Here is a 10,586-nt window from a genome sequence, read left to right on the forward strand (position 1 = left end):
TCCAACAGAGCAGAATACGATAATATCATTAAAAACAATATCTTAAATGTTATAAAATATTTTCAATCTATTACATTCAATGATTTATAATTTCGTATCAAGCTTAAGAATAGTAAAGTTTCATAGAGATCGAATAATTAATAGATATCTAGTCTGTCCAACTTCTTATCGAAATAGTTCGGTAAGAATAGTAGGAACGTGAATTTTTGATGAGACATTTATAATCGATCCGATTAAAAATGTCTCACACAGGAATTATCCTTGATTTGAAAGGAAACGTATCGAGAAAAACGTTCGAATCGAATATCTCGCTGATCTTAAAATTAAAAGTTCGACTTAAAATCCCATTTTCTAATTACATTTATTACATCCCTCCCCAAACGAAGAGCTAATAAAATAAGAAAACGTAAATCTCTCTTCACTTTGCCCCCTTCCCGTGGTTAAACACAACAACAACAAATTTTTTTAATTTTTAATTTTTAAAATTGAAAAAAATCAATATCGGCCGATCGTTGAAACTGTTCCCGCCCGAACAGTTTATCTTCGCCTGGCCGCATAGTTGTACGAGCCGTGCGGCGATAATTAAAGCGGCGGCGCGGAGATAGTGCGCCGGGGGCGTAATTCTATCGGGCGTTTCGCTAAAACGATAAGAGGGCCATGGGATCGGGCGGAGGGCGCCGAGGAGGGGAGTTAAGCGACCCTGAAAGTTCAAGAACGCCGGGTGAACGGCCGAGCGACGGCGATTTCGAACCCTTCGCGGTTCACCGCCGCTCCTTCCGTCGTTTCGAATGGAAGAAACTCGGAGTCAGCTGTCCGAGCCAACAAACCCTTAATAACGAGATTTTATAGTTTTTCTATAACGCGGTTACAACATCAAAAAGTAAAGTGTAAGTACAACTCTTTGCCGAAAATTATTTATTATTTTTCCAAGAAAAGTTTGAGTGATTAGCAAGGGTTGATTTTTCATCCCTTATTTTTATCGAGTTTTACTGAAAGAAAGAATTGTTATTGGTTCATAGAAGTGTAAAAATAAAATTATCGAATTATTTTTTAATGTATAATCGTTTCAAAAAATTCAATTATCTGATATGATTTAAGTTATCCAACATATGCATCGTTGGGAAAACGTAGATACAATGCGCACGAATGCGAATTGTCGAAAATGATAGATAGGAATATATGATTATTCAATTGTACAATTATATCAATTAGCCAAGCGTAGCACGATCTTTTCGACAATTATGGGGCCATCACGATGCCGGTCACGAACGATTCGCGAACAAAGCGAGGTGGACACGAGGCGCGCACGAGGTCTCCTCTCGAAGACACATTTTTCTCCCTCGATGGCCGAGCATCGTCCTTGATCTAACAGTAATCGCTCACGAGCGCTTCCACCGACCGATGCCTCGAAAATTCGTATCGTTTTTCTTTCCCCCCTCGGTTTCGTTCCACTCCCAGATAAAATCTGACCCAGATGCCGTTCACTGAACCCCCACGCGAACCCATAATCTCCATTGTCGCGTATCGTTGATAACGTGGCCCGATATTATCCGCTTCCGATATTTCGTTTTTATTTCTTTACTTTTTTTATTTATTTTTATTTTTTTCTTTGGTCGTGCCTTGGTCGTTCGTAATCTCGACAATAATGAAATTAAATTTGTAACGTTGGTGTGTAAGAGTTTTTTTGTTGATTAAAGTTCACTTTGCTTTTATATATATATATGTGTGTTGTTCTTGTATCGAGATTGTTGGATACTTGATGAGAGATTTCGATATTCTTTATATTTTCCAAGTAAAAATTAATAATATATATTTCTTCTGTATTATATTCAGGAGACTCGCGTGTCACTTACGAGCATTGAGTATTCTTTCAATTCTAATGAAAAATTTATTGTTCTTTGTAAAATTACTGCTATAATATAAAGGACGAAGGAATTTTTAGGAAATTTGATTCTTAAATTATTAAATTAATTTGTACAAATGTGGATGAATAGAAGGATTAAATAGATTTTAATTTGTATCTTATATTTTACATATTGGAAATATATACGTTACGTAAGGTGTGGAATACAAATTAAAGTTATTCAACGTCAATAATTACGAAGTGATTATATAGGCGTGATAAGAAACGAGCGAGAAACGAGTTTGATTGCGTTTATTTTCAGAAAATGCGTCGGTGTTAAGTTTCTTGGAAGGGAATCTATGACAATGCAGATTCTCGCGAAAACTGGTACACGCGATTTAGAAAACGAGTATCGATTCCGCGATATTGATGTTAATACGAATACCAACCACCAGGCACGAAATTATTCCTTTCCACGCAAGAACGAAGGCAAGAGTTCTCTCTACTAACGAGGTCTTTACTTTCTTACGATTCTATTTTTATCGACTCGATTATCCTTTTTTCCTTTCCGAAAAAAATTACTTTAAAATAAAATATCAAAGTCCACTACAACAAACATCTCTCACCTCTCGTCAAAATCATTTCATTCTTTAAAGATAAAAATAAAAAAAAAAAAAAAATCTGAAAACATCAAAAAAAAAGAGGGAACAAAAACAACATAGCAATTCAAAAAACTCATTTTCCTCTCGCCATCGAAATTCCTCTCGGAAATAAAAGAATAAAAAGTATCCGTAAGCTTCGAAAGCAAGCAAGCAAGCAAACAAGCAAGGTTCAACGAACCGTCTCCTCATCCTATCAGACACGTCGCTGTGTCCAAAGCGAACCGAAATAGAGAGAGAGAGAGAGAAAGAGAGATAGAATCGGAATAAAATCCCATCGATCCAACGCCTGAAAGCGTTTCCTAAATACAGCGGCGGGCGAATAAATAGCACTTGGTGCAACCTCGTGCGATCGGCTGTGCTCGATAATTATGTCATTTCTGGAATTCCCGGCTCGTATCCGGAGAAACTGGAGCAACGACCTTCGAATTCGGCCCGGTCAACCGGGGTTCGTGAACCCTGAAAAGAGCTGGCAGGCCCCAGGGATAGATAGAGTACAGTTACGCTCTTCTCTTCCTCCACCTGCCTTCTTCCTCTTTCCTCCTCGCCCCCTCCTTCCTCCATCTCCCTCTCCTTCGCCGCTCTCCTCTCTCTCTCTCTCTCTCTCTCTCTCTCTCTCTCTCCACCGCGAGGCTTCGATCCCCTTCCCCCCCCCCTCCCATCCCGCTCCGCTATCGCTTCGTTCACTCTTTTCTCCGCGTTTCCTTCTCGTCATCCTTCTCCTCTTCCCGACAATGGCCACGACCGCACTCCCGCGCTGCCGCCGCCGCCGCTGCTGGCCGAGCAGAAGGAAATACCGTATGGTCACCTCGTCACCGTGGCGCGAAGGAAATCCCTCCGGTTCGACGACCTGGCAAAGGTGACTCCGATTGTCTGGAAAGCGGCGGCCTCGCCGCCGGGGAACTCGTTCCATCGATCCAAGTGGCCTGTTCCACTCCCCTTTGCCTTTCCTCCCCTCTCCCCCCTTCCTCTCTTTCTATTCTATTCTATTCCATTCTATTTTTAATTCTTCTTTCCCCATTTTGACATTGGACCCCTCCCCCCTCCCCTTAACTTTCGACTCCTCCTTTGATCCAGCTTTGTCGAGGATATTTTCTATCGATCGATCGATTCATTTTTGGATGTTCGATGGATATTCGAATATTTGAATATTTAGGAAATCAGTTTTGAAAGGTTGTTTTATTAATCAGGTCGCGCGATCCTCTCACTGAATGGTGAACTAAAGGGAAATTGTTCCTTGATTAATCTCTATCTAATTATCTTTGAAGAAGAGGAGCCAATGAAAAATATCAGAAAGGAAAATATAACATCTTAATCTACTAAATCAAACCTACTACTAAACCTCGCTCTAATTACTCTAATTTACATTCCACATCCAAGCTACTTTGAAAGCGTACCGACGACTACTTTTCGGAAGAAAGGTAAAAGGAAAAAAAGAAGAAAAAAAAAGAGAAAGGGGAGAGAAAGAATTCGTAAAATACATCCTAAAATACCGAGTGATACAACTCTCGCTAATTACTCCGCACCCTTCAAAACAAATTACCTATCTAAAGAAAAGCCGCGGTGGAGCCGATGACACGTACCAAGAGCGAGATAAAGAAAGAAAGAAAGAAAAAAAGAGGGGAAAAAGAAGGGGAAGGGGAAGGAGAGGCAACGAGAATTCCTCGGTGCGGTAAACGAACGGGAAGAGTACGAAAGGTCGACGACCGGTCTGTGGTCAGCGGGGACGGGCGTGGAGATCGAGGTGGATGGCGGAAAGGCGAGAGGAAGAAGGCGTTTACCCGTAATGACACGCGAAACTTGCGAGCGGCACGGGTGTACAAGCGGGAAACGTGAGAAATTCTTACGTAAAGAGGTGGTTCGAGGTAAGTGGGTCGCTGATTCAGACTAGTCGGGGCCACTCCGTGGCTGATATCAACGGGTTTTAACGGGATCGTGAGTAATCGACTCTTGGCCGTCAAGGTGCAGCCCGCCAATTCGAATCGAGGAAGACCCTTCCGATATGTGTGTGTGTGTGTGTGTGTGTGTCTGTGTGCGTGCGTGTGATTCACTTCGTCACTTCGTGGATGAAGAGTGTAATAGTTTGATGGATGAAATCGTTAACCGTTTTTGGTTATTGCGAGTGAGGACATATCTCGTGGAATGATGGAATCTTACTTATCGATCGAGTTGAAACAACATTCGGAAAATAATTTATTTAATTCTTAACTCGTTGAAAGGATTGAAACATCTTTATCTCTTTTTCTTTTATTTTTTTTTTTTCCTTTTTTGTCGTTGCACGCGTTGTATTCGAATTTTTCTTTTTCATTTTTTTTTTTGCTATCGTAATCGTGGCTTTTGCGATCGCCCTGCCAAAAAACTTTCGAAAACGTGTCATTCGCGTGATCGAAAGCACGCGTTGAATAGAATATAGCCGAGCGTTTTCACTCTTTTTTTTCCTTTTTCCTTTTTTTTTTTTTTTTTGCTTTCACTCTCGTGGACGTGTCGTTGCTCGACGATAACCATGGTCGTTGACATTCTATCGAGAAAAGAGAGGACGTGATTTCGACAAGATCCTGGACTTTTATCGAAAGATCTTAATTGAATCACACATTGCTTTCGAGGATTGTTACATCTGCTTCTGATTCAATTCGAGTTATTTTATATTTAATTCATCCTGTTTAATCGTTTAATTGTTTATTATACGATTTTGTATTATTATATTTTAATTATGGTTTAAAAAGAATCTTCATTGTATTAAATCGAACAAGTAGGATCAAAGAGTTACTATTCTCATTGAAGTATAGTACATTTCTTTCACATTGTCGAATAAAATTAACATTCCAAAAGCAAAGCTTAAACTTTTATCACTTTTCCTTTATATAATAAAATTAAATATAATTTAACTCACATCATCAATGTGGGCCAATTTATCTATAGAAGAAATCTATAAAAAGAATATTTATATTTATCAAAGATACTCTACTTCTATATTATACAATCCTTCGTTAGAATGAAATAATCTAAAACCTCGTTCAACGCGAAAATAATAATTCAAAGAAGGAACTTTTGTCGTAAATTCATTAATTTCATTTAAACCATCGACGATCCTTTTCACCTCCAGTAAAAAAAGAAAAAAAGTTAATATTAATTTCAATATAAGGAAATATCAATTTTAATTTACTTATCTTGTTGAAATTGAAAAACGACAGCTTTCAAAGGAACGGCATGCAACACAAAAGTACATAATTACAGAGAAAAAGGAGCTGTTGGGAGAAGAGATCGTTAATTGTGGAAAGTAGCGATTTTCCTTTCTATCTCTCTTTTCCTCGCGGCGGCGCTGCGGTCGACGACCTTTTTAACCCGGTTCCACGCGCTTTAATGGCGCTTTCTTTCGTGCCACGCTCCCATTTCACTCTCACGCTTTTCCATTTATTTCTTTCTTTTTTTTTTTTTTTCCTTTCCCCCCCCCTTTTTTTTCTCGCTTTAAACCTTTCCTCTTGTACGAGAGACGTGTACGCGCGTGCGAGTGTAAAATGAATGGGAAATAACAGCTTTTTCAAAGAGACCTTTTTCCGGGTTCCTCTCCGTTCCCTTAAAGCTTCGTTGCTTTTCCATTTCTTTTTCTTTCAACTTTTTGATTCTCCTTCGCTTTTTTTACATTTCTCTTGCGTTAGAAGAGAATGTTTGATTTTTACAATTGTTGAAAATAATTTTAATTAATTCGATCATTTCCTACGATTTCTCATTATTCTATTTTAATTCCAATATATAAATGCACAAATTTATTGTAAAAAACAATCGACTATCGACTGAAATATAACTTATTCACTACGTATAACATAATAAACGTAATTAGTCCAATTTCTTGATCTATAAATTAATTTCGTAATATTTCAAACCTCTAAAAAGAAAAGAATAAATTTTTATCAAATATCAAAATGTGTAAAATAATATAACTTCTTATTTTTATTTAATTTATGTATATAAAATTATCGTAAAATGTTATAACGTTCTCGTACTTACACAAGTGCAGGGAGAAACCTTGAAAATTGATGAAATGAGGAGAAAAAAGAAGGATTGCACACATGCATACGCGTGATGACATACTGACACGAAATTGAAACGTGAGGGGGGAAGCAGGAACGATAGGAACGAAGGTGCGTTGTGAATCGATCGACCGATAATCCACCGATAGAATGGCCTCGTTCCTAACCGATCCTCCAGTTAATAACGCGAGACCACCCTACACGTTCTGTCCGCGGCTAAATATTTGATCTGTTAGGCCGACGATAACCCTTATCGCGATTCACACGATAGCCAAGCTGGTTTCCCACCAGGATAAACACGGAATAGAACCGAGTGCCCCTGGAAACTTTCGTTTCGCTTGAATTCGTTTCTTTTTTTGAATTCTAATTTTAATAATTATTTCGTACGACGATTGAATAACGTAAGAATTGTTGAAGTTGTTTTCCTCTTAATCGAAAAATCGAATTCCTCTGAATTTTTTTTCTTTTTTATTATCGCTTAATAAAATTCCTTAAACAAATATTTGATTGTACGAACGAAAGTTTGTATAAGTTTGAAGCGAAGGTTTCAATGTAAATATCTCAAGTTTTTCAGAATATAAATAAAATCGTCTGATAAAAATGCAAAAACTGTGCTTGTTCGAAGGATTGAGAAGTTAAGCAGTTCAACAATTTAAAAAGATAGAATCATTATAATGTTTCAAGCTAATTGTAATTGAATAATGGATTTGGATCAATAATTATAATTTGTTTTTAATTGAAGAGGAATACAGAGTTTGTGAAATAAGGAAGGTTTGAGGAAATGGTAGAAAGGAATGATTTCTTGTCACAAAAGAAGAATAATGAAGGGAATGTATGCAGGATAAAATAAATTGAAATAAATTGAATGATCGGTGGCCACTTTCATTATGAATCATTAAGTTTGTTGATAATGCAAATATATCAGTCATATCATTTTCAAAATATTATTCATCAATCCGTTTATTTCTTGTTTGAAAGTTTAGCTACGAGTTCAATACCGATTCGATTTTAAATATATTTATATTGTTAAATTGTGCAAAACGTTTTAATCCTAAAACCGATACTTCCAATTTATCTGGCAATTTCTGCTCTTCTATAAAAATTCAATTTCAAGCATTTATCGTTCATAACGATGAATCTGTTAACAGTAATTTTTTTAAATTTTTAATTCACTCCTGAAATTCAATGTTTGGATAATTGATTTAATAATGAAAATGTTTGTAAAAAATTAAATAAAAGTAATAATTTTGAAATTATCCTTTATACCTTTGAAGAGGGAAGAAAGAAAGAATGGAAACTCTTTGTAAATATTTGTCTTGTCCTCGGTTTCCTTACGATTGCACCCTTAAGCAACCCTTTTCGTTCTGAAATTAACGCTTGATCGATCAATCTTTCAATAATAAGGATGGAATCTATTTTAATGTAAATCATTTCTAGCATAAAAGTTTTATAAAATTCGATTCGATCAAGTATAGTTAATTTTTTTAATGAACATTTTAATCAGATGAAAAGAGGATAAGAAAATAAAAGGAGTTTAACTCATTAACTCACTTGCGCCATCTAGCAGTATCATAGATATATTGAAAAGTTTCTTTCTTTCTTATATTTAGATTTATATTTAGATTTTATTTCTTGAAAACTTGCTAAGATTAATGTTATCTGAAAATAAGTAAGTACAAATTAATTTGATTAAAGTGAAACATAAGGAAAAATTTGTAAAAAAAAAGAAAACTTTAAGTTTTGCAAAATATATTCTTAAATTACAAAAACTGTTTGTAGAATAATCAGAAAGAAAGAGTGTTTGTGAGAATTATATTTTTCAGTCGATATGATAATGAATGCTATCAAACTATCACAATATAATTCATTTTTAAATTTTTTATTTAAAAAAAAAGAATCTATCGTAGTAGAACCATGATCTTTGACTGTCGATCGAACGTAACAGGTATGCTAATACGATTGCTACTTGAAAGGATGACCGATTCCGCGTTGACTGGCTGCTTCATAAAGTAAAGAGAGTTAAGAGGAGAGAAGAGGGCCGGCCTTGAGCCGACAAAGAGCAAACACTCATTATCAGCGGCGAGCAATGTCAAGCAATTTTCTCTCCTCTCACTTTCCGTTCGATGGAGTCTAGGCTGCTCCTCTGTGCGGCTACACGAGTTCTCTTGTGTTTACATGAAGAGGGAGAGAGGAGAGAGGAGAAGAGAGTAAGAAAAGAGGTCGTCTTTCGCCTCACGTTCCCGACAGACCTCCGAGAGTTGCACTTTTTTCCGCGAATTTTTCCGCAGTTGCGTGATTGGAAATGATGGTCGGGCCTTGAATGATGAGTAAAGATACATTGATGATATTATGAGTAATATTTTGCTATAAATGATCTCAGGTGATAAATATGAAATATCGCTTCACTTTCCAACGACTTTGAACAACTTGAACGTATGTTTGAATTAGTTTGAACAGGTTTGAACATTTTTATGCAACGTTTTGATCGTTACTTGTAATTTGAAAAGACTTTGGGCAATAGTTTATACGATTTTGAATAGCTTTGAATAACTTGCGATAAGTTTGAACGAGTTTGGATCGGTTTGAATAGTTTTCTGCAACGTTTTAATTAACTTTTAAATGTTGCTTGTAATTTGGAATAAGTTTGGATGAGTTGGAGAAAAAGGGAATCTTATATGATTATTGCTTGTAATTTGGAATAAAGTTTGAATTCAATTTATATAATTTAAGATAAATTTGGTTAATTATAGATCGGTATAGGTCATTCTGGATAACCTTGAGTATCTTCGAAAATATTTAGAATATTTTCGATAACCTTGGGATAATTTTAGATAACTCGAAACAGGTTTAAATAAATTTTTGGATAATTAATATTGGATAGATAATTATGAATCGGTTCGATTCGCTTTGAATCATAATTTTGAACAATTTGAACATTAGGATCGAATAATTATTTTTGAATAATCGAAACGAATAAGAGTTGATAGAAATTGTATCATAATTATTATATGAAGATACAAGGAAATAGAAGGCGATGACAAATTGATCGATCTAATATCCCAGATCAATTTTTTACATTACTCTATAAATATTATATTTCCTTTTCAAAAAATTATCCAATAATATCGAAAATTGGTAAATTTTTTAAAATAAATATAAAAATAATCATCGAAAAAAAATCCAAAAAGAAAGAAAGAAACAAAATGATAGATCAAACAATTTTACTCAAATATCTAATCTAACCTAATCATCTGCTTCCACGTAATGACAAATCTTTATTTCGTATAAATATAGAATAACGAGGAATTAACGAATCACCGATTACTTTCTTTTTAGAAACGGTTTGTTGTAAGTTGAATTCGATGGAAATTCGATTTGCACGTGTGCGAAACAGAGAACGATAGTTTGTCGTTTCGAATCGCGCGACAAATACTCGCCAACCGTGAAATCGATCGAACGAGAGCCGATAATGTTTTGCGATAATTCCGATTGCCTTATCGCCGCTCTGTCCTTGATCATCGTCGGCTTTCCAATTCTTTTTTTTTTTTTCTTGGATAATGGTCGAACGATTGCACCAGAGGGATAAAGAAAAGTGGAAGTCGATTTGCGAAAGGAATGGAAAAGTTAAAAGTAAGAGAGAGAGAGAGAGAGAGATGTTCAAAGTAGATTCGATAATGGTGGAACGATTTGTGTTGGATGGTGACGAAGAAAAATGAAAGATTTTTTTTCACAACATTGCGAAGAAAGGGAAGGTTAAATGTGAAGGAGAAGTTGAGATTTTGTAAGTTTAAAAAGTTCAGGATAGGAAGTTTTACGAATGTGAAGGAATGGAAGGTTGAATACGAAAGAGAAGTTGGAAATAAATTCAACGATAGTGGGATTGAATTTTTCTTTTTTTTTTTTTTTTTCTTAATGGAGTTTGGAACGAATCCAAACAGGTTAAACTTCCTTTCTTTCAGGAAAGTTGAAAGTCAATCAAGCGAGGATAAAAACGAATTACTTTTAATGGAAAAGAGGCGAAACAACGATGAAACAATGAAGAGTATCCCTATGATT

Source organism: Apis laboriosa, unplaced genomic scaffold (assembly GCF_014066325.1).
Source record: "Apis laboriosa isolate Shangri-la unplaced genomic scaffold, ASM1406632v1 scaffold113_cov153, whole genome shotgun sequence".
Lineage (NCBI taxonomy): Eukaryota > Metazoa > Arthropoda > Insecta > Hymenoptera > Apidae > Apis > Apis laboriosa.